Here is a 25,160-nt window from a genome sequence, read left to right on the forward strand (position 1 = left end):
TACGATACACGCTGCCCTGTTACACTCTACAGTTCCAAACCCTCCAGCGGCAGAGGGCTGTACATATGTAAGCACGAAGAATAAACGGGTAGAATATTAATAACGCTTGTTTTACTTAAGAAACTTTAAGAGATTTCACATACAAAATTCGGAGGCATTACTTTTCAACACGCCCTCGAATTAAAAGCTCCAGATATGTAAGGCGTACTGAATGTATGCCTCATTCCTGGAGGTTTCTTTTTCATCACTGGTTTTGCTGAATTATATTTTCGTGCGCATTGTACGTTATCTTAGGTGTATATGTGTATAAATCCGCAGTTTTTCATGCTGGAACAACACCATAGCTTCCTGTATCCCTTCTCATAAACTTCATGATGTTTCATCCGTGTATAGGTTCACGCTGATGTCAGCGTTAACCCTTAGTTGTTACATACGTCTCATAAGCGAATATAAAACGCGTTGTTGGCACACGTGAACGGTTAATTTGATCTGATATTTCGGCTATGTTTCAGCCGTGAGTTGAACTTCTTATTGTGTGGACGCCATTGTTTCATTTCCGTGATAGTATTATTTTACTTGCGCACAAACGTCAGTGGTGGTGGTGGTTAGTGTTTAACGTCCCGTCGACAACGAGGTCATTAGAGACGGAGCGCAATCTCGGGTTAGGGAAGGATTGGGAAGGAAATTGGCCGTGCCCTTTCAAAGGAACCATCCCGGCATTTGCCTGAAACGATTTAGGGAAATCACGGAAAACCTAAATCAGGATGGCCGGAGACGGGATTGAACCGTCGTCCTCCCGAATGCGAGTCCAGTGTGCTAACCACTGCGCCACCTCGCTCGGTACAAACGTCAGCCACATCATCTCACTGGCGAGTGTTATTGTAGAAGGAAGAATTTTCCTACGTCTGACAGACGGATATTACTTTAAACGAGAACATTTTTTATATTATACTCCTTAAGTCCCAAATCTCTATTTATAGATGACTATTAGTGTGCGTGTGGGGGGTGGGGTGGGGGGTGGGGGGGTAACCTAATGTGTCATTAACAAGCAAAACAGTGGTGCAGATGACGTTAGAACAATTCGAGGAGAGCGATGATGCTCATCGTTCAGACGATTCTTATGTTCCAGGAGAAGATCACCTGTCAGATTCAGAACGTTATTACTGATTTTGAGACAGATATGAATGATGTTATCAGCTCGTCCGAGAATAGACAAGGTAGTGTTGACTCTGTTCAGAATAGGCGAAATGATGACCGGCCGCTGTGGCCGAGCGTTTCTAGGCGCTTCAGCCCGGAACCGCACTGCTGCTACGGTCGCAGGTTCGAATCCTGCCTCGGGTATGGATGTGTGTGGTGTCCTTAGGTTCGTTAGGTTTAACTATTTCTAAGTCTAGGACTCTGATGACCTCAGATGTTAAGTCACATAGTGCTCAGAGCCATATGAACCATTTTTTTTTATGTCATAGCTAGTAATGGGAAGACGAACTGTTTCACTTGGAGTTCCAGAGCGTCCATTTGTGGTACTAAGACAGCACACAAAAACATAATAAAATTAGACTATTGTCGTGGTTAGGCGCTCCCAATCACTTAGGCAACGATCCAGACCCAGAAGAAATATGGCGTTTGTTTTGCAACACTGAGAATTTGGATGAGAATGTAGTACATACAAACTCAAAACTGCAGGTCGTAAAGGGATAAATTAAACAATCATTGCTCCTCCAGTTATAAAGGTACAGGCAAAACTAAAATTGAGGCTTTGGTTGGTTTTATGGTCCTCTATTCCATTTTCAAGTCTAGACGTGAAAAATTGGCATCAGTTTTTGCAAATGACTGTACCGGACGTCCCATTGTTCGTGCAACCATGTCTCTAAGGCCATGTGAAGTTTATGGTGGCTCTCAGAATTTGTGATGCATCTAATCGTGAACAGAAGAAAACAGATGATCCTGTAGTAACTGTGTCCAACATTTTCGACAGCTTTATTTCTAATTTTCAGCAGATATACTCCATTGGAGCTCATGCTTGTGTTGATGAGAGTCTAATCCCATTTAGAGGTAGATACCGATTCAGAGTATACATGCCCAAGAAACCAGCTAAATATGTCATAAAGATCATGTGTCTCCCAGATTCATGCTCATCACATTCATTTAATTCTTATGTTTATGCGGGTAAAGTCAGTGATGGAGGAGCACTGTCAGAAGACGAGAAAAAGTTCCAAAAACCGACTCAGTCTGTGATTCGTCTTTCCAAATGCACGTGTGGAACAAACAGGAATATAACAGCAGAAAATTGGTTTCACTCCATTTCATTCTGTAAGGAGCTATAAAAAGTTGACATATGTTGGAACTCTAAAATCCAACAAAAGAGAAGTTCCAAAAGAGTTTCTTTCCGACCCACAGAAAGAAATGAGCTCCAGTATCTATGGTTTGTGTAAAGATCTTGTATTACTGTCTTTTGTCTAACAAAAAAAAAAAAAAAACTCAAAGTCAGTTTTAATGCTTTCTTCAATGCACCTGTCTGCGTATACCGATAGAAAAAGCAACATTAATTTCCATAATGCTGCGAAATTGGGCGTAGGTGTTGTAGACATGAAGTGCAGAAACTACTCAGCTATCCGGCGAACGAGCAGGTGACCACTGGCAATATTTTAATTTCTAATATCAATGAGCTGCGCAGATGACTATGTTACGTATTTACATAAGGATACAATATCAAGATCTGAGCTCATGAGCAGCATAGAAATGAGCTTAATGAGAAGGCAAATACAGAAAGGGCTACAGATTCAAAACTTACGGAATGAACTTTGGAAAACTATTTCCGATATTTTGGGTGAAGAGTAGCGAGACGGTGACCCAACAAAAAGAGGAAAAAGTGGAAAGCTAGAAAGGAGGAAAAACTGTCGTTACACACTGAACAGAATGGCGGCACACAAGTGCGTCAAATATGATAAACCCAGTTACTTACAATGTTCCATGAAAATATGTGCAACATGCGAAGAAACTTTTTAATTCTTTTCTTTACTTCCGTAAGTGTGTGAAATGTGATAAACCTAGCTGCTTACAGTACTCCATGAAAATAAGTAAAACATGTGCAAAAAGTTGGTAAGTTTTTTCTTTACTTCAATATATACAAATAGATCTGAGAAAACTCATCAGCTTTACAAACTATTTCATTGGAAACACTAGTATTTAATTAACTGAATTTTGTGAAAGAATAATAAAGTTCATGAAATATTTCATGAAGAGAAGATGGGTAATCTTTCACGTTGTAACGCAAATTATGTTTCAAGCGAAATAAAAATATTAGTATTAATATTTCATCACGCTTTGAAACTTATTAATTTTAGATATTCAATAAAGCGGACATAAATTGCAAAATTTGGTAATCTTAGTCTCCTAAACGTTTGTTATCATTAGCAAACATTTTTTATTTGTCGCCAACTAAGGGTTAAGAACACAGTTAACATGATGAAATTCGTTTATTACGTTTTATTGCTTTCTAATAGGATATAAACGTTGCAAAACGGACTGTTTCGTAGCATCTACCTTTTATTTCCTTTTATTTATTTATTTATTGGTGTAACATTCTCAGTTTGTCTTATTCACGTCTTGTCCATTACTTTTTGTTTCGATCGAATTTCCACGTCTACCTCCGCGCTTCCTGTCTACGTTCTGCTTTATTGTGATTTGCTAGCCTCTTTTCCGTAATAACTTTCTCTGCTGTCTAGAGATATTTAACCAGAAACTTGCTGTCATCCTATCTCTTCACTTTTTGTATTGTATCTTCTTCCCTCCTACTGTCCTTGTCCATGATTTTCTCGTCCTCTCTATTTTCCACTCACCTTATATGTTCTAACCTATCATTCTTCGTTAATTCTAAATAGTTCCTTAAATTTTTGAACTAAGGTTCCTCTGTTCTTCGTTTATCATTGTGGTAGTACGCATAAATCGCCCATCAGTTCCTCTAGCAGATGGGAATCGGGGAAAGGATTTTGTTCCTTGTGGCCCGAATGTATCAAATTCCATCCTACTCAGAGACGTCAATCAAATAACGATTTGTTACATTTGTTAATCTAGGTTAATCATTTGTTAATCTAGGTTAATCATGAGGAAGATAGGACCGTACCGCAATCGTACCACCGGGATGAATAAAAATTTGGCTCGATATTGGAAATATATTTCATGGAAGTAAGCAAATAAATATGTTGCTCTGATTTTAGAGGTAGTATCAACTGAGTGATTGGGTTTCACGGTTATAAAACATCAGTTTAAAAACAGAATGAAAATGAATACTCCTCATAATCAAAAAGTGACCATTGGTTTGTGCCGAGAGAGAGAGAGAGAGACGGAGGGGAGAGAGAGAGAGAGAGAGAGAGAGAGAGAGAGAGAGAACTGCGAACAATAGTAAACGAGACTGGAACATGACGTGTGTTACGTGGCGCATAGTGGCAGTGTCTGGACGTTTGTAGCTGCAGACTGCTGGTGGGTAATTAACCTTCCGAATGTGTAAATTATGAAGGTAATTTATATCACATGATTGTAAACGTGTAGATCTATCTTAGACTCTCTTACTACTTCTCTGTGTACGTGCGGTCTCGGTAACAGACACTCGTCGACATGGCACGACGACACTGACTACCTGATGTAGATTTGATCTGTTTGCTGCTTCAGAAAACTGTTTACGTGTGAGCCGTTTATCCTACTTAAAGAACCATCTCCAGCAAGGAAACAGCACACTACGGTGGTTTGTACTATATTCTATTTTCACCATAAATCTAGGTCCAAAGTAAGAAGAAAAACATTACGTCACGTCTCCAAGCGAGAACTAAGGGGCTCTACAGAGCTGATATTTTGCTCTTACTTGACTGGTCCTACTCGCCAACAGCTTCCAGCATAGGTATGTTTCTATTCATCGACTCATCTTACATACAAAGATGCCTATCTAAGGGTCGCCGCCATCTTGGTGAAAATTAGTAATTATAGACTGAAAATTGTTACACAAAAATTACAATAATAAAAAGATTTACGTAGTCAACAAATGATCCGAATTACACTCCTGGAAATTGAAATAAGAACATTCATTGTCCCAGGAAGGGGAAACTTTATTGACACATTCCTGGGGTCAGATACATCACATGATCACACTGACAGAACCACAGGCACATAGACACAGGCAACAGAGCATGCACAATGTCGGCACTAGTACAGTGTATATCCACCTTTCGCAGCAATGCAGGCTGCTATTCTCCCATGGAGACGATCGTAGAGATGCTGGATGTAGTCCTGTGGAACGGCTTGCCATGTCATTTCCACCTGGCGCCTCAGTTGGACCAGCGTTCGTGCTGGACGTGCACACCGCGTGAGACGACGCTTCATCCAGTCCCAAACATGCTCGATGGGGGACAGATCCGGATATCTTGCTGGCCAAGGTAGTTGACTTACACCTTCTAGAGCACGTTGGGTGGCACGGGATACATGCGGAAGTGCATTGTCCTGTTGGAACAGCAAGTTCCCTTGCCGGTCTAGGAATGGTAGAACGATGGGTTCGATGACGGTTTGGTTGTACCGTGCACTATTCAGTGTCCCCTCGACGATCACCAGTGGTGTACGGCCAGTGTAGGAGATCGCTCCCCACACCATGATGCCGGGTGTTGGCCCTGTGTGCCTCGGTCGTATGCAGTCCTGATTGTGGCGCTCACCTGCACGGCGCCAAACACGCATACGACCATCATTGGCACCAAGGCAGAAGCGACTCTCATCGCTGAAGACGACACGTCTCCATTCGTCCCTCCATTCACGCCTGTCGCGACACCACTGGAGGCGGGCTGCACGATGTTGGGGCGTGAGCGGAAGACGGCCTAACGGTGTGCGGGACCGTAGCCCAGCTTCATGGAGACGGTTGCGAATGGTCCTCGCCGATACCCCAGGAGCAACAGTGTCCCTAATTTGCTGGGAAGTGGCGGTGCGGTCCCCTACGGCACTGCGTAGGATCCTACGGTCTTGGCGTGCATCCGTGCGTCGCTGCGGTCCGGTCCCAGGTCGACGGGCACGTGCACCTTCCGCCGACCACTGGCGACAATATCGATGTACTGTGGAGACCTCACGCCCCACGTGTTGAGCAATTCGGCGGTACGTCCACCCGGCCTCCCGCATGCCCACTATACGCCCTCGCTCAAAGTCCGTCAACTGCACATACGGTTCACGTCCACGCTGTCGCGGCATGCTACCAGTGTTAAAGACTGCGATGGAGCTCCGTATGCCACGGCAAACTGGCTGACACTGACGGCGGCGGTGCACAAATGCTGCGCAGCTAGCGCCATTCGACGGCCAACACCGCGGTTCCTGGTGTGTCCGCTGTGCCGTGCGTGTGATCATTGCTTGTACAGTCCTCTCGCAGTGTCCGGAGCAAGTATGGTGGGTCTGACACACCGGTGTCAATGTGTTCTTTTTTCCATTTCCAGGAGTGTATGTTCCTCTCTCGTATCAGGAACACACAACAAAATCTTCATTCAAATTGTTGCTCTTACTAATGTATATTTTATTCACTAAGTAAAACTCCAACGTCAGTTCACTGAAATGTCTCTGTACAGTGGCCACATTAAAATCTTCATCCCTTCGGTAGCCACAGTACATGCTTTCCTCAACTACAGTTTCTCTTCCTTTTTCCTTTTTTCACTTCCTTTTCTTCCCTCCATCCAGATCTTTTTCAGTTGGGTAATATACTGTGTCTATAACAGGTAGCCATAAAAAAAAATTGATGCGGTGCAATGCGCTGCTATAGAGTGATTCTTTACCTTCTTTCCATCCAGCGTGTTGCAGCTGTAGCAGGAACATGAGATATTATGCACATCGTTCGGTACTGAAATGCTACGTCTATCTTCTGCTTGTTGGGGAGACACCAAGGATGGTGGGATTCGACTCAAAATCTGGGAGAGAGCAAGGTGGCCACACTTTTCGCAAATAAGAGTCCAGTATTATAACATTACAGCTATCAACTATTAAAAACACCCGGAGTACACAGCCAAATTAATCTTGAAACATCGAATAGCCTCAGCGTTTATGTAACGGTACAAGTTCCGCTCTTTCTATAATTTGGTAAATTTATTTTATTTTCCATTTTTGGCATCATACCCTTCCTGTCGCCATAGCCGAGAGTTAACTTAAGGGAAGGAAGTCGTTTGTACCATCTGCCTATTAAACGCAAAACTTTGTTCGATGTGTCATAGATGTAGAAACAACGCAGCATTCACCGAAAAGACAGTGGAAAACCGCGTAAACCCCATACTCAGTCTGGATGGTGAACCAGACAAACATTCGTTAACTTGCTGCGTGGACTCGACCCAGGTCTAACTCATCTCCATGCCCCGCAGTCTAGCGCACTGTGTGTTAAGCTATACGAATAGGGCCTTCATAATACTCAATACAAATAATTGAACTTTCTTTCCTACTTGATTTCTTTCCTCATTTTCACGAACTAACGAGCCCATTCAAACACGCTAGTTGCCCCGATCATTATTTTTTGCTTTTTTATCCACCCGAAACATCTTCATGAATTCACTTTGTTGCCACAGCAGTTCTTCTGAAAGTTTCTTGTGAAATTTACTCACGAACATGTGCTTCATTACTATGTTCTGAAGGCTAAATTAATTAGCTTATTAGGGTGGATAGATTAAGCAATATCTTCTTGAGCCCAATTCTATTTTCTGTTATTTACAGTTCGTATGGTTTCTGATAACTAAAGAGACCAAGAAAAAAATCGTTTTCTGTCAGAATTTTATATAAGTAATTTTCATTATTGTTTTTAATTGTAGTAATTCCACGTTTATTAGCGTGCCTGTTGGACTTAAGTGTCTCTATCCAAATTAACTCCATTCTCCAAACATGACAATACCTAAAAGATATTTGGAGAAGGACCCCTGTGTTGTCCCCTCGTGTTCCGTCTGGAGTGGTTCATTCCTGTTATGTTTATGGACGTATTAAGGATAATGAGTTTTTTCGTATGATACCTAAAAGCATTCTTTCAACGCTACATTACGTCGTTTATCTGCAGCGTACCTGAGTTTCTTTCTAGTCTTAGTTATGATTCCTAAATTGTCAACAGTTGCCAGTCATTCTATCTAGATTTTCTCGCCAAAACCCCGAGGTTCAGAACAAAGAGATCTGTTTCCAGTTCTAGAATTAAGTTATCAGAAGGAAGAAGAATACGTGTATTTGCGAAATGTCTGTATGGATTTCGAAACGTGACAGATTATCCCACGTAATTGCACTTCGAATGTTAGACGAGAGTGTCACTAAGTAGTTCTCTGGTCTCCGTCTGTAGTCTGAAATCCGCTAGAGAGTCAAAAACGGTCTCTCTATCCACCCACGCACAGGTATTGTTAGTGCATTCGAAGAAGACAATCGTATCGGTGCAACGATGCGTTACTGTTTCCATCTTTACGTTCCACAACTACACATTATCGATTTTTCCAGAAGAACACTTGCCGCTTATCGGTTAGGTAGTACATCCATTGTTATAATTGTTCTGATTTTTGTAAGAATTTTTTTAACGACCTGAGAAAGGAGTAACAGTCTGTAGCACTTTCTATCTGTTCTTCGTATTCGTGTGTAAATGCGTACCACAATATCGTTACAGCTTTAGAGATCTCGATTCAGTCTGCATCTGTCTTCACCATGGGTTCGGCTCCCTATGGCTTTCATATATATACTGGAATTACGTCTCCTTCACGGAATTTCTTAGTTTTCAGTGACTGAACCATTCCCTCCTTTGTCTAGTACCAGTACTTCGGAATAAAGATTCGGCATATGTTATCTGAAGGCAAATCTTTGTTCTGATACATAACAGCTAAGCAGTTTTCTGAGTCAAGCAGTTGTGGTTAATACTTAGACCTAATAACTTATTTCCATTTTCTTAGTGGAAATACTACTTTCATGGCTGGCGATTGGATATATTTTCCCGAAAAGGTTTTGTCGCTCCATTTTAAGTGGTAATTGTTCGAAAGCGACCAAAATAGCGAAGAAAATTTTACTGACTTTTCATTTACTACATGGTATTGAACTTTCAGTTCTTGAATATTACGTTCCAGTTCCACTCCTAAGTGTGTTAAAAATAATAATTAACAAAAGATTGCAAGGGACCACGTCCCTTGTTGTTCTCTATTTCCTCATATCATTTATTCCCGCTATGTTTTCTTCCAGATTTGTGCTGTCGCAATGTGGGGATATTTGGTGTTTAGCAGATCTAGAACTTCTAAAAAAGTGTATGCATGGAAGATCTCAAAATCCTAAAGAAAGTTACAACTCTCCGATACGAAAACCGTGCCCTAAGGCATTTGTTCCCACATCTGCTGATGAGGTTGCAGCTCATGATGCTTGTTTAGTTTTTAATTGTGCTGATCTTGGCAGACTTCTGACTCTGTAGAGGCTAGGATTTGATCCAGGAGCTTTCACACTGTCGATATTGAAAGAAATGGATAACAGAAGAATTGATGCAGTTGACATTATTGTTAATCAGTTTGAAAATCAGATTAACCTAAGAGAACAAGCAAATAAAACAATGCTTAAGGATGAAGAGGAGAATGCCCATGGTTTGCACTACTTCACAAAGATAAAATCAGACCTAATACAAACACTGTCAACTCTTTGATTCAGGTTTGCTGTAACTGACATTTTGGCAACTTTACATTTCTTTTCCTCATAAACCACTTACATTACAGTACTTAAATCTTGCATGCAGTTAATCAATACTATAGTGAAACATTGTGTGGATGGAGTTCTGATTGACTACAATAGCAAGGCATTTATATGAGAGGAAAGACTTACATTTGGTATATTTTTTCACATCAATTTTGAGTGCTGTAAAAAACTACCAAAAGAAGATATCGATGTTCTGTTCCACAGATATTTGTAATAATGGTGCATCAATTTTTTCGAAAGTACAATAATTTCGTTCCGAAAGACTTTTCAAGAAAGGATGATTTATACTCACCTTGTTGAAAAAATTTCAGTTATTTATAGTTAAAAAGTTGTAACCTCAATTAGCATGACGACGTATATGTGTATCCATATAATATTCATTAGCAACTGTGCCAAATTTTGTTACATTGCCGTGAAAACTTTGGACTCTATACAGTTTTTTTTATATATCATTGCAGCTTCGAATACGTCCGCCCTTAAGAACATCACGTCATACGATATAAGGCTTATTTGGGGAAGAATTTGTCTTTCCTTTGGATAACTTTGCAGGTTTTTTCCGCCTATTTAGCAAAGTTTTCCTCCCTTCGTTGATGCATCTATCATTGGAATAATTGTACTCTGTAGTTCAATCCACTAAAGCTTCATTAAATAGATTTCTTCCATCATCAATGTTTCCATCCCCTTGAAGGCGGTTTTAATATAATTGATAATATTTGTATGTGTTTCATAGGCATGGAAAGCTGTTCTCGTGTGTCCTGTTAGAGGACCCTTGTATTCTGTTTGAATCGAGGTTTTTGTACATGAGTGTAATTGTTGTTGTTGTGGTCTTCAGTCCAGAGACTGGTTTGATGCAGCTCTCCATGCTACTCCATCCTGTGCAAGCTTCTTCATCTCCCAGTACCTACTGCAACCTACATCCTCCTGAATCTGCTTAGTGTATTAATGTCTTGATCTCCCTCTACGATTTTTACCCTCCACGCTTCCCTCTAATACTAAATTGATGATCCCTTGATGCCTCAGAACATGTCCTACCAACCGATACCTCCTTCTAGTCAAGGTGTTCCACAAATTTCTCTTCTCCCTAATTCTATTCAATACCTCCTCATTAGTTACGTTATCTACCCATCTAATCTTCAGTATTCTTCTGTAGCACCACATTTCGAAAATTTCTATTCTCTTCTTGTCCAAACTATTTATCGTCCAAGTTTCACTTCCGTACAAGGCCACACTCCATACAAATACTTTCAGAAACGACTTCCTACCATTTACTTCTATACTCAATGTTAACAAATTTCTCTTCTTCAGAAACGCATTCCTTGCCATTGCCAATCTACATTTCATATTCTCTCTACTTCGACCATCATCAGCTATTTTGCTCCACAAATAGCAAAACTCATTTACTACTTTAAGCGTCTCATTTCCTAATCTAATACCCTCAGCATCACCCGATTTAATTTGACTACATTCCATTATCCTCGTTTGGCTTTTGTTGATGTTCATCTTATATCCTCCTTTCAAGACACTGTCCATTCCGTTCAGCTGCTCTTCCAGGTCCTTTGCTGTCTCTGACAGAATTACAATGTCATCAGCGAACCTCAAAGTTGGATTTTAATTCCTACTCCGAATTTTTTTTTGTTTCCTTTACTTCTTGCTCAATATACAGATTGAATAACATTGGGGATGGGCTTCAACCCTGTATCACTCCCTTCCCAACCACTGCTTCCCTTTCATGTCCCTCGACTGTTATAACTACCATCTGGTTTCTGTACAAATTGTAAATAGGCTTTCGCTCCCTGTATTTTACCCCTGCCATCTTTAGAATTTGAAAGAGAGTATTCCAGTCAACATTGTCAAAAGCTTTCTCTAAGTCTACAAGTGCTAGAAACGTATGTTTGCCTTTCATTAATCTTTTTTCTAAGACAAGTCGTAGGGTCTGTATTGCCTCACGTGTTCCAACATTTCTACGGAATCCAAACAGATCTTCCCCGAGGTCGGCTTCTACCAGTTTTTCGATTCGTATGTAAAGAATTCGTGTTAGTATTTTGCAGCCTTGCCTTTTTAAACTGATAGTTCGGTAATTTTCCCTTCTGTCAACACCTGCTTTCCTTGGGATAGGCAGTTTTATTTGATGCAAATTCTTACAAAGTAATTACAATGTCATCCTATCTGTTAAGCCATTTGTTCAAAATGACGCATGACTGAAGATCAGAAGGCACTGAGTGTCGAGGTCTAAAAGCAGTAACTATGTAACATACAATATTCTGTGAATTTGTCTTTGTCTTTATCACCCTGTCTGCTCTCACTGCTACCCCATGGAAAGAAAATTTATCATATCTTTTGTTCCGTATTTTTATAGCTGTGGTTCGGTATACTGTGTAGATTTATAACTTATAACATACATCTCAATATAATGAAGGGACGTCCTCATCTCGCCAGACTCTGTTCAAATAAACATAACGTCACAAACCGTGTATTGATAACAGTTTAACACAATAAGTATAACATATAGCAATTGCACGCTAAAAAAATATCTACAACCAGCTGAGAAAACTCTTAGGTCTGAATTTGGACTATTACAACAGCAATATTAAATCTGAAGATGGATGACCACAACTGTGATAGTGTAACATGTTGTGGACTGGCAAGACAGCCAATCCACAGTGACGGGTAACCGAAAGGCACGCGCTTAAACTCACGCAGGCTGGCGTGAGGTCTGAAACAGGATACGTAATGAATGCTATAAAGAAAAGTACGTAGCTGCTGGAATACTTCACTTTAATCCACAATTGGTGAACATTGGTCTTGTTACTGTACATGCTTCATTAGATACATAGCAAAGGATAAATTGGCACCTTGCTAGGTCGTAGCAATTGAATTAGCTGAAGGCTATGCTAACTATCGTCTTGGCAAATGAGAGCGTAATTCTCAGTGAACCTTTCCTAGCAAAATTGGCTGTACAACTGGGGCGAGTGCCAGGACGTCTCTCTAGACCTGCCGTGTGGTGGCGCTCGGTCTGCAATTACTGACAGTGGCGACACGCGGGTTCGTCGTATACTAGCGGACCGCGGCCGATTTAAAAGGCTACCACCTAGCAAGTGTGGTATCTGGCGGTGACACCATATAACACAGTATGATGCGAATAGCGAAAACCGTTACATTTAAAACAGCCAAAGGCTCTCATACCATCTCTGACAATTATAAAAATAGATACAGCACAATCGACCAGTTGAAAGCCGCGAAGGAAATTACCGTATAAGGCAAAGTAACCGACTTAACAGACTGTCTGCGGTTCATAATAGATTATATGAGAAAGCTTGCGATTGCGTTATGATAAAATATATACGGGCAGCCCTTGTGAATAGAAGCATTGATTTAACATTCACAGCTGAGGCTATTAAAGCCCTGTTGATTCATGATCGAATAATTCGCAACAAAGTGCCAGAGTTTGAAGATCTCCTAAAAAGCACTGAAGCTCACGTGATATTAAGTATAGAAAGCGAGATAAAACCTGCTATTGACAACAGTGAGATTTTTGTGTAAATCTAGAAGATTAACCCACCCAAATAGAAGCTGAAGATGCTTGCGAGATCGTCTGGGCAAGGCTCAGCGTTAAGGATCAGTGTAGACTTATGTAAAAAACAGTATGATAATGTGGCATTGATGGTCAGGAGGTCCCATCCGGTGAGGTCGCCCGTCAGGTTGCATATCTTATTTCAGGTGACGCCACATCAGGCCACTTGGGTGTCAGTGATGATGAAATGATGACGAGGACAACACAGCACTCAGTCCACGACCAAATCTCCTGCCCGGCCGGGAATCGAACCCGGGCCCGCTGAATGGTAAGCAAACACTTTACCACCTTTTTTTTTTAATCCCTACTTTATGCAAGGCGGAAAGCGATCATTTTTTGGACCAAACACGATACTGCCACCGAAGGCCCGCAAATCAGGCGATATTTGTCGGTGTCCATAACATTGCACTATGGACACAGTGGCGTATCCGTCATTTGCATTGTATGTAACTTGGAACGAGTCACATATGTCCAACTTACTACCTGATACCACAGAGCGCGCATCCCTGTGTCAAGGTGTACGTCGTGCACTGTGTGCGATACCACTGACCATGTCACTGATGGTTGTCGCCTCTCTACGGCTTCTCAAGTCAAGGCGTGGTATATATCACGTGCCGATGCTGTCCTCGTGGTCATTAGTGGCGTATGTACATAACTGTATCCGACGAAAAAGATTCGTATGTGACCAAGCGATGGTGAGATGTGAGCCACTGCTACCGGTACCAAATGAGAAGATGGTGTCAGTTCATCTGTCAACGTGCCCATCAAACGTGGCTGGTGTAGTGTCCACATCTTGATCACCATGCTTCTGTAAATCGCCACTGCTCGGTCACGGACGTGGACTAGCCCAATGCCTCCTCGACTACGAGGGAGGGCGAGGGCTTCATATCCGACCTAAAAAAAAGCAGCCCTGTGCTCACAAAATATCCTAATGCAGCCAGGATTCGTCGCACCAACGCCACCGACACTGGAAGAACTTGGGTCAGGTGGGGGATGCGAGAAGCTACATAAGTGTTGGCAAAGGTGACCCGTTGTATCATGTCTAGAACTCTTAACCTGTGACTTCGAACACATGCACGAATTGTTTGCGGAAGATACCAGTAGCTAAGTGCCGCCGTGCGTCGAACGTCTGTAGTGAAGATAATTCCCAAGCATTTCGTCGTATCTGTCGGCCGTAATGGTGCTACACTTCCCGTCGGGAGTCCTCGCGCGATCTTCACAGCTCCCGATTTTGTCATGTTCATACAACTTCCCGTAGCCATACCAGAGAAGTTAATCCAATGCAAAGCCGCTCTTGCCTCGTCGCCCGACCGTACTAAAAACGCTAGGTCATCCGCGCATTTTCTGCATATAAACTTATAGTGCCTTATCGTTATTCCTCGGTGTCGGTTCCCGAGCCCGAAAAGCAGCGGCTCGAGGGCGATGGCATGACGTATCGTCGACAGCGAGCACCTTAGTCTGACCGGTCGTGAGATGATGATCGGTCCCATGCAACCAGTGATGCGCACTTTGGATGAGGCGCTGTGGACCAGTCGCATCACGACGATGACAAAACTCTGTGGAAACTTCAGTTGCGTCGTCACTTCCACATGGCTCACCCCGTCAAAGCGCGATAGAAATCTATCAATACCAGTGCACACCGGAGACGATATGTTGTTGCTAGTGCCATCATATCGCGGTAATTGCTGAGTGCCGTTTGTATGTTGCTCCTAGCTGGGTTCGGTCAAATGATATCACTTCGCGTATTACGTGTTTAAAACGTGCTGGCAGTATACTGATGTAGATCTTGTTGTCGCAATTCAGAAGGGTCAGTATCTCTGTGCCGCCGTGTGGTTTGTGGATAGGGATGATCGTTCCTACCACAAAGGCGGTTTGAAGGGACACCTTGGGAAACATCAATTCTCGGTACATGGCAGTCCATCGCTGTCATGAGATCTTTAAATGCCCAATAAAACTGTAACGGAAACTTGTTGGGCCCTGGTGACTTTTTTGACGCTTCCTTATCGAGCGCTTGTATTACGTCGTCATCTGTGACTTCCCTCGTTAACTCTCGCCGAGCCGTCGCGTCGAGGCACGTGGATAGTGTTCATGGGCTGCCTCGTCGTGTTCCGCTTCTTCACTGAGGTGACCGTATTGTTCCACAAAGGCGTTGGCAATATCTTTTTGCGTTGTCATACGGCGACCATCCGGCAGTACGGGCGTCTGTATTAAGGTTCTACGGCAACGCTATTTTTCTATGACAACGTGATACATCGACGGCGATTCTCAACGGACTCGTTCAAAGGCCCTTGCGCGGTCTGCGACTCCCTCCAGACGGCGTCGGGTTACGGAAATTATTTGTGCCTGCGCTCGTATTATAGCAGCACTTCCGATCCTGTAAAGGCTCTTGTACAGAAAGTTCGCGGAGTATCGTGAAACAAAATCCCGTCGTGTGGAGCCTCCACATCATCTGCTCCCTTCCGTACGCAATCAGCGCTCGGCGCATGCAGGCTTAACGCATTCCAGTCACCAACTGCATCGTCATCGCATATGTCGGGAGACGTCGTCACATAGGTCCCAAGTGTCTTTCATTAAGGGTCTGCACTCAGGTTCCCTGAGGTGCTCTGTATTCAATTTACAAACACCGCGAGTCATCCACACTCGTTGACGACGTAGGGAGACCGTGCATATGTATGCTGTGTGATCTGAAAAGGCGACGGGCGATAATTCCAAGAGAGGATCGCGAATTCGAGACGATGCGTTACGTAAATCAGATCGATGCGACTTGCATAGTGACTTTTGGCGTGTGAACAGCCATGTCTGTTTCCATGTATTTTCTCTCATGTATCGATTAGGTTCATGTCCTGTATCAGTTGCCGTAGCTCCTGGCATGAATTATAGCGTGGGTGCTACTCCTTTAGTGCGAGAACGCAATGGAAGTCGCTTCAAAATAAGACATGTTCATACCGGCCTAAGAATAGTGGCGCAATCTCCTCTGCGTAAAATGGAGTTCGATCGCGCCTTCTCTCGGACCCCGTCGGTGCGTAGGCGTTAACGATCCGTAGTCTTAGCTCTGTGAGCGCGAGTCCTCGCGGTGACGGCAGGTACTCTACAGCCTCGGCTACTATGCCTCCAGGTAGAAGTATCGCTGTTCCGCTGCCGCTGTCTGTAGTGGATGTAATGTATATGTTGTACTCGTAGAGGTCGGGGAAGCTCTCGACACATACTTCCTGCCGAAGGATGATGTAGACGTCTGATGCAAGCAGAATGTCTCGTAATAAATTTAATTTGACCAGCGCTCTAATTGTATTAACGTTAATAGAGTCTGTTTCCTCAGTGCGGAAAGCGCACATGAACGATTATGTTAACTTGTGTACTGCTGCTCGGCGACGTGGTGTCTGTGCGACCGTCTGCATCTTCTGCGTGGCTGACATCCGGTGGACGCCGCACCCGCCATTGCGGCTGCGTCGTCGATCTGTCGATCAGCATCGAATTCATCGGCCCAGTTCCTGTGCTGCAGGTCCATCTCTCGTCGTGTTTCTCCCGCCGGGCAGATCGAAGACAAAGATGTTGCTGCGTTGGATTTAGGGACTCCTACCGGGGAATCTCCGTCTTTTGGGTCTGTATTCAACCCCTGCCTCGTGTGATTTGCGTCGTACTGCTGTGTGGGAGGAAGAACCTGCCGTTGCGCTTTCGGATCCACTGTGTCGTGGTTACATGCAACTCCGTCTGCCGTGGAGTGCATTAAGCAGATGTCCGACGGCACTAGCCTTCGTTTCTTGTGGCGCTTCAGAGATCATTTTCTACACGTGTGCGTCTCTGTGTCCGAGTGTAGAAGTGAATCCCGACGCTCAAGGACGAAAGCAGTTGTCGGCACAGCTGTATAATCAGTTTCCATCCCTCCTGCCGTTTCCCGCATCTCGTGGTCGTGCGGTAGCGTTCTCGCTTCCCACGCCCGGGTTCCCGGGTTCGATTCCCGGCGGGGTCAGGGTTTTCTCTGCCTCGTGATGGCTGGGTGTTGTGTGCTGTCCTTAGGTTAGTTAGGTTTAATTAGTTCTAAGTTCTAGGGGACTGATGACCATAGATGTTAAGTCCCATAGTGCTCAGAGCCATTTGAACCTCCTGCCGTTCATTTCCTGACGGTTAACAGTGTCACCGGCGCCGGAGTAGCAGAAGCGTACGTTGTTTCTTCACAGGTGGCGGTCTCTGTTGCAGGCAGTTGCCGTAAACTGTCAGTATGGTGGAGCTGGTCATTCTTCGGGATGGAATCTGTTCGAAACGCGTCCACACACATTAGTGTCAGCAGCGTTGGCGAGGACGTAGGCACGGGTTCGCCAGTTGTAACTTGCACAATCCTCCGTTGCATGCGTTCTGAACGGACGTGGCCTTCTTTCCTGCATCCAGAGCATGTTTTGGGTTGTCCATCGTAAGGTGACTATTGCCCTGCATCCGCCGATGAACAAGTACAAGTACATGTTGTGTCAGTTCAATTCTAATCTGTCGCATCCTATCGAGAAAGGTGTAGGTTTTGAAGTAGGACCATTTTTCGTCCACGTGCCTAAGCACTGTTCCATATGGGCGTAGACGCAACCTCGAAGGGAAGTGCATATGCTTCGTAATCCCAGTCCTGCATGATCAGTAGTTACTTCTCCAACATGTCCCACGGAATGACGAAATTTGAGTCCATGTTTAGTATCTCGCATGATTTTTTTTTCAAATACTGCATCATTAATCAGTTTGACATAGACAACATTGCTCACTGTGGAGACGTGTACTCCAATAAGTTCGTTGTGATCAAGTTTAACTTCGTCTCGTAGGAACTTTTCAATTTTATAGGCTTTCGGTCGCGCATATTGTTTAGAAAAACAAATCTTAAGAGTCGACTTTCGGTATGCATGTGGCATTCTATATCGGTGGCTTCGATATCTGCGAGAAAGCCGGATAGGTAAACAACCGCGCCCTCGCTTACTTTCGCGGCAGGAACTTAAAAGAGAAGTACGAGTCGCAGCACCGTCAAAAGCGGACTGTACCCAGCTAAACAGGCGGACAGTTGACATATAACTGGGACCCTCTACCGACCAGCATGCTTATTCTCTCGTGTAACCGACTGATCAGGACCGTTTCCGAATGCAATACTGATAGGCAGACCTAGAACAGATATTTCGGAAGTCCATTCACGATAGAAGTATATTAGATTTAATGGTATCAAATATGCTTGACTGTTTTACGCATTTCACGTTGACACTAGTATCAGTGATCACGAGGAGTTTGAAGCACAGTGATTACTTGCTGTGTCCGACTTCTTGGACACTGAGGTGGCTAGTAATAATTCATTTAATTAGAACACTCTGAATAAGCAAAAAATAGTACTGTATAGCAGGAGTAAATCTAATGATTATGTCAAACTAAACTTACCTTTGCTCGCCATTCTCGGCTGTAGCTATGAAACTGCACACGTGATCTTGGTGGTTCGGAACAAACTAAATGAGCCACGTTTACTGACAAGGGAACCTTCCCATCGCACCCCCCTCAGATTTAGTTATAAGTTGGCACAGTGGATAGGCCTTGAAAAACTGAACACAGATAAATTGAGAAAACAGGAAGAAGTTGTGTGGAACTATGACAAAAATAAGCAAAATATACAAACTGGGTAGTACATGCGCAAGATAGGCATCAGCAAGAATAGTGTGAGTTCAGGAACACCGTGGTCCCGTGGTTAGCGTGAGCAGCTGCGGAACGAGAAGTCCTTGGTTCAAGTCCTCCCTCGAGTGAGAAGTTTAATCTTTTATTTTCAGCCAAATATTATCTGTCCGTCCGTCCGTCCGATGCGAGGTAACTGCGCCGTAGTATGGGGACGCTGCACCTAAACAAACATCGAAACACACGACGTCAGTCGACTACAGCGCTTTTTTGGGAGTGATTATCACATCCACAAGAAAACCTAAATCGGGCAAGCTAGAAGAATCTTTTTACCCATTCGCCAAGTGTACAAGTTAGGAGGGTCGACAACATATTCCTGTCATGCGACGCACATGCCGTCACCAGTGTCGTATACAATATATCATACGTGTTTTCCTGTGGAGGAATCGCTCGACCTATGACCTTGCGATCAAATGTTTTCGGTTCCCATTGGAGAGGCACGTCCTTTCGTCTACTAATCGCACGGTTTTGCGGTGTGGTCGCAAAACACAGACACTAAACTTATTACAGTGAACAGAGACGTCAATGAACGAACGGACAGATCATAACTTGGATAAAATAAAGAAAGTAAAATTTTCACTCGAGGGAAGACTTGAACCAAGGACATCTCGTTTTGCAGCTGCTCACGCTAACCACGGGACCACGGGGCTACTGAACTCACAATGTCCATGATGGTGCTTATCTTACACATGGACTACTCAGTTTGTATAATTTTCTTATTTTTTTCATAGTTTCACACAACTTCTTCCTCTTTTCTCGATTGATCTGAGTTCAGTTTTTCAAGGCCTATTCACTGTGCCAACTTATAACTAAATCTGAGGGTGGTGCGATGGGGACGTTCCCTTGTGAGTGGTGAAAAACTACAAGTTCAGAAAAGCGGTATTGTGACTTCACCACGGTCACTAGAAATCATAAGTTCGTAAATTTTTTGACGCAGTTCTGATACCGTTGGCGCGTAGGCAAAATTCACAGGAGACGGAAATCCCTTCGCTCTACAACAGTTGACACGGGCCGTGCCACAGCGAGTAGGCAGCACAACGACGTGACTTCGACAGGATCTTCCTGGAAGTGGGCAGGATCCGACCTCTAACAGAACTGCCCTCCTGGCCTCCGGCGACGCTATTTCAGGGCAGAGGAGCGGCGATGGCGCCTCGGAACTATGGGAGGCACGACTTCTTCCTCGCATCTAATGGCCCAGCGATCACCAGTGTGTGTGTGTGTGTGTGTGTGTGTGTGTGTGTAATGAGTGAGGTGTTATGAAACAATGTGTGTGTAATGTGTGCAGTGACTGATAGTGAGAGTTGAGTGAACGGTGTGGCATTACATTATGTAAATAAGTTATTTGTAAAAATAGTATTGTATACCAGGAGTAAATCTAATGATTATGTCAAACTAAAAGTTTGTAAATATATGTGTATACGAATTAGCTTATTTTAAATTGATCTAAACTTGTAAATACTTTGACGTGTCCTATATCCTTGTAAAAAGAGATCTACGGATGAATAAAGCTGCTGCTACTACTACTACTACTACTTTTCATTGAAACGCCGTAATATCACTGTGCCGTGCAGTATCTCTGCGATGGTCGATACTTCTTGTGCCGTTCTCGATTCTCAACCTAACCGCAATTATCAATGTACAAAAAAGGACAACAACAATTATATTCAAGTTCAGCAAATGAGGTGAAGAAGCAGTGCTGTCATATCTCAAGGAGGTGCAGTTATTTAGCTCTATCCAGGAGCATGTGAAGCAGGGCAGAAGAGCGCTTTAGAGCATAACTTTCAGGATTCTGGGATTCGAACCTACCCAGGATCGACGAGGGCTGTTGAGCCGGTCAGCCTGGATGTGGTTTGCAGGTGGATTACCTCATGCAGCTAATTAAATAGCGGGCTGGTATCCACGTTGCACCTCAGATGCGAGCCACGAAATCATTTACAAAACGTTCACACACTGGAACGTGAGAAGTACTTCAGACGCGGACACTTGGGATCCACGAATTCAGTCCCAGGGGGAGTAGCGGGTGCAGAAAGAGTCACAAATATTTTAAAAAGCCATATAAAAGTGCTGACTCCGTGGAGAAGCGGGAACAGGCAACGAAGAAAAAGAATAAGAAGAAGAAGAAGAAATGAATGTGGAGGAACGGTGACTCAAATTCAGAAGAATATTTGACCAAGCAGTAGATAGATATGTTCTGCACCTAGCAGAAAAATTCTTGAAAAATAGGACCCTCCATTCCAAACGGTATGTGGAAATAGGGTTGTGAAGAAACTGCGACTACAGGCAATAGGAAGAAAGCAAAGAATAGAGCTACGGACAGAGAGACGCTAAATGAAACGCGTATGGGTACCGTTGAGGGATGTTACTGAGAAACGTTTCTCAAAACTAAAAGAAATGGTCATATGGAAATAATGTCAGTGTCACCAACTGTCGTGTTCAGACATTCAGAGTTGACGCAGAAAATGGATGTGATGCTATCAAAGTAAAAACGGAAATGCTGAACTTCTGTTTCGGAATTCCTGCGGAACATAGTCCTTGTACAAAAAGTTCTTAATTAACTTGCCGCGTCCAATTCGGATAAAATCTCAAGCTTTCGATGATGGGGGTTATCTTAGAAAGCTTGGGACTTTTCCCGAGTTTGAAAACGGTGGTTAACCGAGATCTATTTCTGTTTAGAAATGTTCTGTACAGTATAACTGTCACACCTCCGCAAAGACATTTGGTGTGGAAAAGCAAAACATCAACGAGTTTTAGTACACTACGAAACTACTGTCAGATTCTACCTAGAATGTTTCACTTGGGTTTGCCCCTTCTTTATAATATGCTGCAGATTCGTCGCGCAAAAAGACATGCCCACTAATGGCAAGGAAATTGGAAATTTGTGGTAAGGACTATGGGACCAAATTGCTGAGGTCATCGGTCCATAGGCTTACGCACTACTTAATCTAACTTAAACTAACTTACGCTAAGGACAACACAAACACCCATTACCGAGGAAGGACTCGAACCTCCGATGAGGGGAACAACGCGAACCGTGACAAGACGCCATAGACCGCACGGATATTCCGCGCCGCTCTACTAATGGCAAGGAAGTACATATGGAACCTATCAGTAAGAAGAGTAGTGACCTCATCAAGAAATATCCTGTCCAATATGACTTCCTGAAAGCCGTCGGGCAAGGCACTCAGGTAGGTACAGTATTCCTTGAGTTCCGAAATGCAATTGACTCAAAGGAACCCACTGAGTGCGAGATCGAAAAAGTCAATGATGTTTTATAACGGCATTCGACGCGCCACACGTAATCTACCAATGGAACAACAATACTGGCCGCGCTGGATGCTGTTTGACACTGAACAACAAATTTGAAGACAAAGTGTCTAAATTGCATGATTCTGAGTTAGTTATGTTTATTTCGGTATAAAATGGTACAAAATCATCATTTTCATAAATATTTAGCTCACGTTTTTTAAAAAAATAATCAACAATTTTGTATAAATAACTCACAAACTAAAAACGCATTCATGTTCCAAGATTCAGCATGGCAAATTTTAAGTGAATAATTAATTATGTTATGTTTTATACATTGATAAATTTCAGTACCGTTCTGTTTTACAAAAGTAAAACATTATGAAAAAATGAAGATCGTATTACATGAATGAAAATACTTTGTAAGTCTACTTTGTACTACTTTGTCCATTCCCTTAACAAAGTTTTTCATGAGAGCTAACTTTATGTGCAAGGGCGGGAGCAGAATGTCTTAGGGTCTACTAGAGGTTCACACTTAAAGTCTATTTATACCTGGTTGAAGAGATTTCCTGTTGGGCCATTCATGTTTACTGTAATGAGATGGCCGGCCGCGGTGGTCTCGCGGTTCTAGGCGCGCAGTCCGGAACCGTGCGACTGCTACGGTCGCAGGTTCGAATCCTGCCTCGGGCATGGATGTGTGTGATGTCCTTAGGTTAGTTAGGTTTAAGTAGTTCTAAGTTCTAGGGGACTGATGACCACAACAGTTGAGTCCCATAGTGCTCAGAGCCATTTTTGTAATGAGATGCACGAGCTAGACTATCCCATTCACAGAGAAAGCAGCAATATTTAGTATACCCTAACTGCATACCTAATAGAAGTGCAACCACTTTGAAGTCACTACAGATCTACCACTGAGAGTCATTATACTTGATGGCTTCTAGTAATATTTTCATGTTCTGGTATGACTCTTCCATATGCACACTATGTCCAACTGGAATACAAGGAAACTCATTACCAATATGTAAAAGCACTCCTTTTAAGCTCAACTCTGACGAATCAATAAAGAGTCTCCACTGATCAGGGTTGTAATTAATTCTGAGAGCCTTCATTAGATCATTTATGTCTACACACGCCGCAAGCTATCTTGCATGTTAAAAAAGGAGTGAATTGTTGCTCTCTTTTGCGATAGAATCAAACATTTACATTGCTTTCCAGAAAATTGCGCTGCTGCAATCTTGATGCTAAAGTCTCAGCCTTAGCTTTAGAGAGCTCCAAATTTCTAATGAGATCACTAAATTCATTTTGAGACAATTTTTGTGGGACATCAGTTGATGATATGTTTGGAACAAACTCTGGATCTTGTGATGTACATGGTTCAGGACATTCAAAATCCCCATTAGAAGTAATCTTGAACTCTGTCGTGGTTCAGGTATTGGCAATCCTTCCCCATGTAGAACTGGACGTATGGCAGATCCCTGGCCGCTTCTTCTTCTTAGATATTCCCTTCTTGATAGGAGGAACCATATAAATGTAGCAATCACTGACATGGTTAGTTGGCTCACGCCAGATCATTGGCAGTGCAAAGGGCATTGAACGTCCTTTCCCATGCATCCAGTTTTTGAGGTTGCTGGCACAAGTGTTGCAGATCATATGTGGAGCCCAGGGTTTATTCAAATCACCTATTTTGGACGCAAAATAACAAATGTAAGCTTTTTTAATCAATGGATTTTTTTGCTGTTTTTGAGAAGCAAATGTCACTTTTCCACACACATAGCAGAATGTGTCAGCACTGTTAACACAAACTCGTGGCATTCTTGTTTGCTTCAGTACCAGTCAACTTGAACAACTGGTAGTTAATCTGCAAACAAATGTGCAAAAATTATTACATGCATTAATAGTCACTGAAGTTGAAGAGGAGGGAGACAAAAAGATCACTAAAATTGGTATCAAAATATTAATATCCAAAATATTACACACAAGTAAGACCAGGGACAATAATATAACCCACTGTTACTAGTTATTATGACTTTGAGAAACGATTATAATATTTGATTTTAAAATAAACAAAAAAAATCCGTATATAATTATCTCGCCATAATAAAACAGTGTAAAATGAATGCCGGCCGCGGTGGTCTAGCGGTTCTAGGCGCGCAGTCCGGAACCGCGCGACTGCTACGGTCGCAGGTTCGAATCCTGCCTCGGGCTTGGATGTGTGTGATGTCCTTAGGTTAGTTACGTTTAAGTAGTTCTAAGTTCTAGGGGACTGATGACCACAGGTGTTAAGTCCCATAGTGCTCAGAGCCATTTTTTTTTTTTTTTTGTAAAATGAAAACTAGAGCTAATTTTGAATTGTCTTTGTGATATTCGCGATCAGAACATTAGAGCTGATAAGAATCGGCTATTTTCATTCGATTTACATTTTCATTGTTGTACGGTGTTATTGGCGTCGCATGTAACGTGCCTGGTCGTCAGTCGCTGAATCAGTATTCGTTTACGCCATCTGGCCAATATTTGTTATGTTCCGGTCGTGTTAGATGGCAAAGGCTTTTCTTGGGTAGCTTATCTTGTCTTTACGATTGCAACAGTGGTTCCGCTTATGTGTTGTCTTTACGAAGACTATTAAATTACGAATAAACAAAAAGTGTATCAGAAAGCTCATAAAATTTTTCAAAAAATTCGTACAATTTTTCTTAAAAGCATCCGTTTTATAGGACTGAAAGCATATTAATATTTTGAGGAATAAGTGGTTTTAGATCAATCGAACTTTTAGCAAATCTTTATCTTTAACAAAGCTCATATTTCAACAGTAGAAGACAATAACTAATCAAATAATTACTCAGTTCTTTGGCACGAATTATACTGATAATCATATACCCCCTTTTTTCAAATTCTGCTCTGTAACATAAGTGCCAAGCAAAAAGTCAGTTGTTTTGCCCTGTCATTGTGGGAAACTAAAATTCACAAACAATCACAA

Source organism: Schistocerca serialis, chromosome 3, assembly GCF_023864345.2.
Source record: "Schistocerca serialis cubense isolate TAMUIC-IGC-003099 chromosome 3, iqSchSeri2.2, whole genome shotgun sequence".
NCBI lineage: Eukaryota > Metazoa > Arthropoda > Insecta > Orthoptera > Acrididae > Schistocerca > Schistocerca serialis.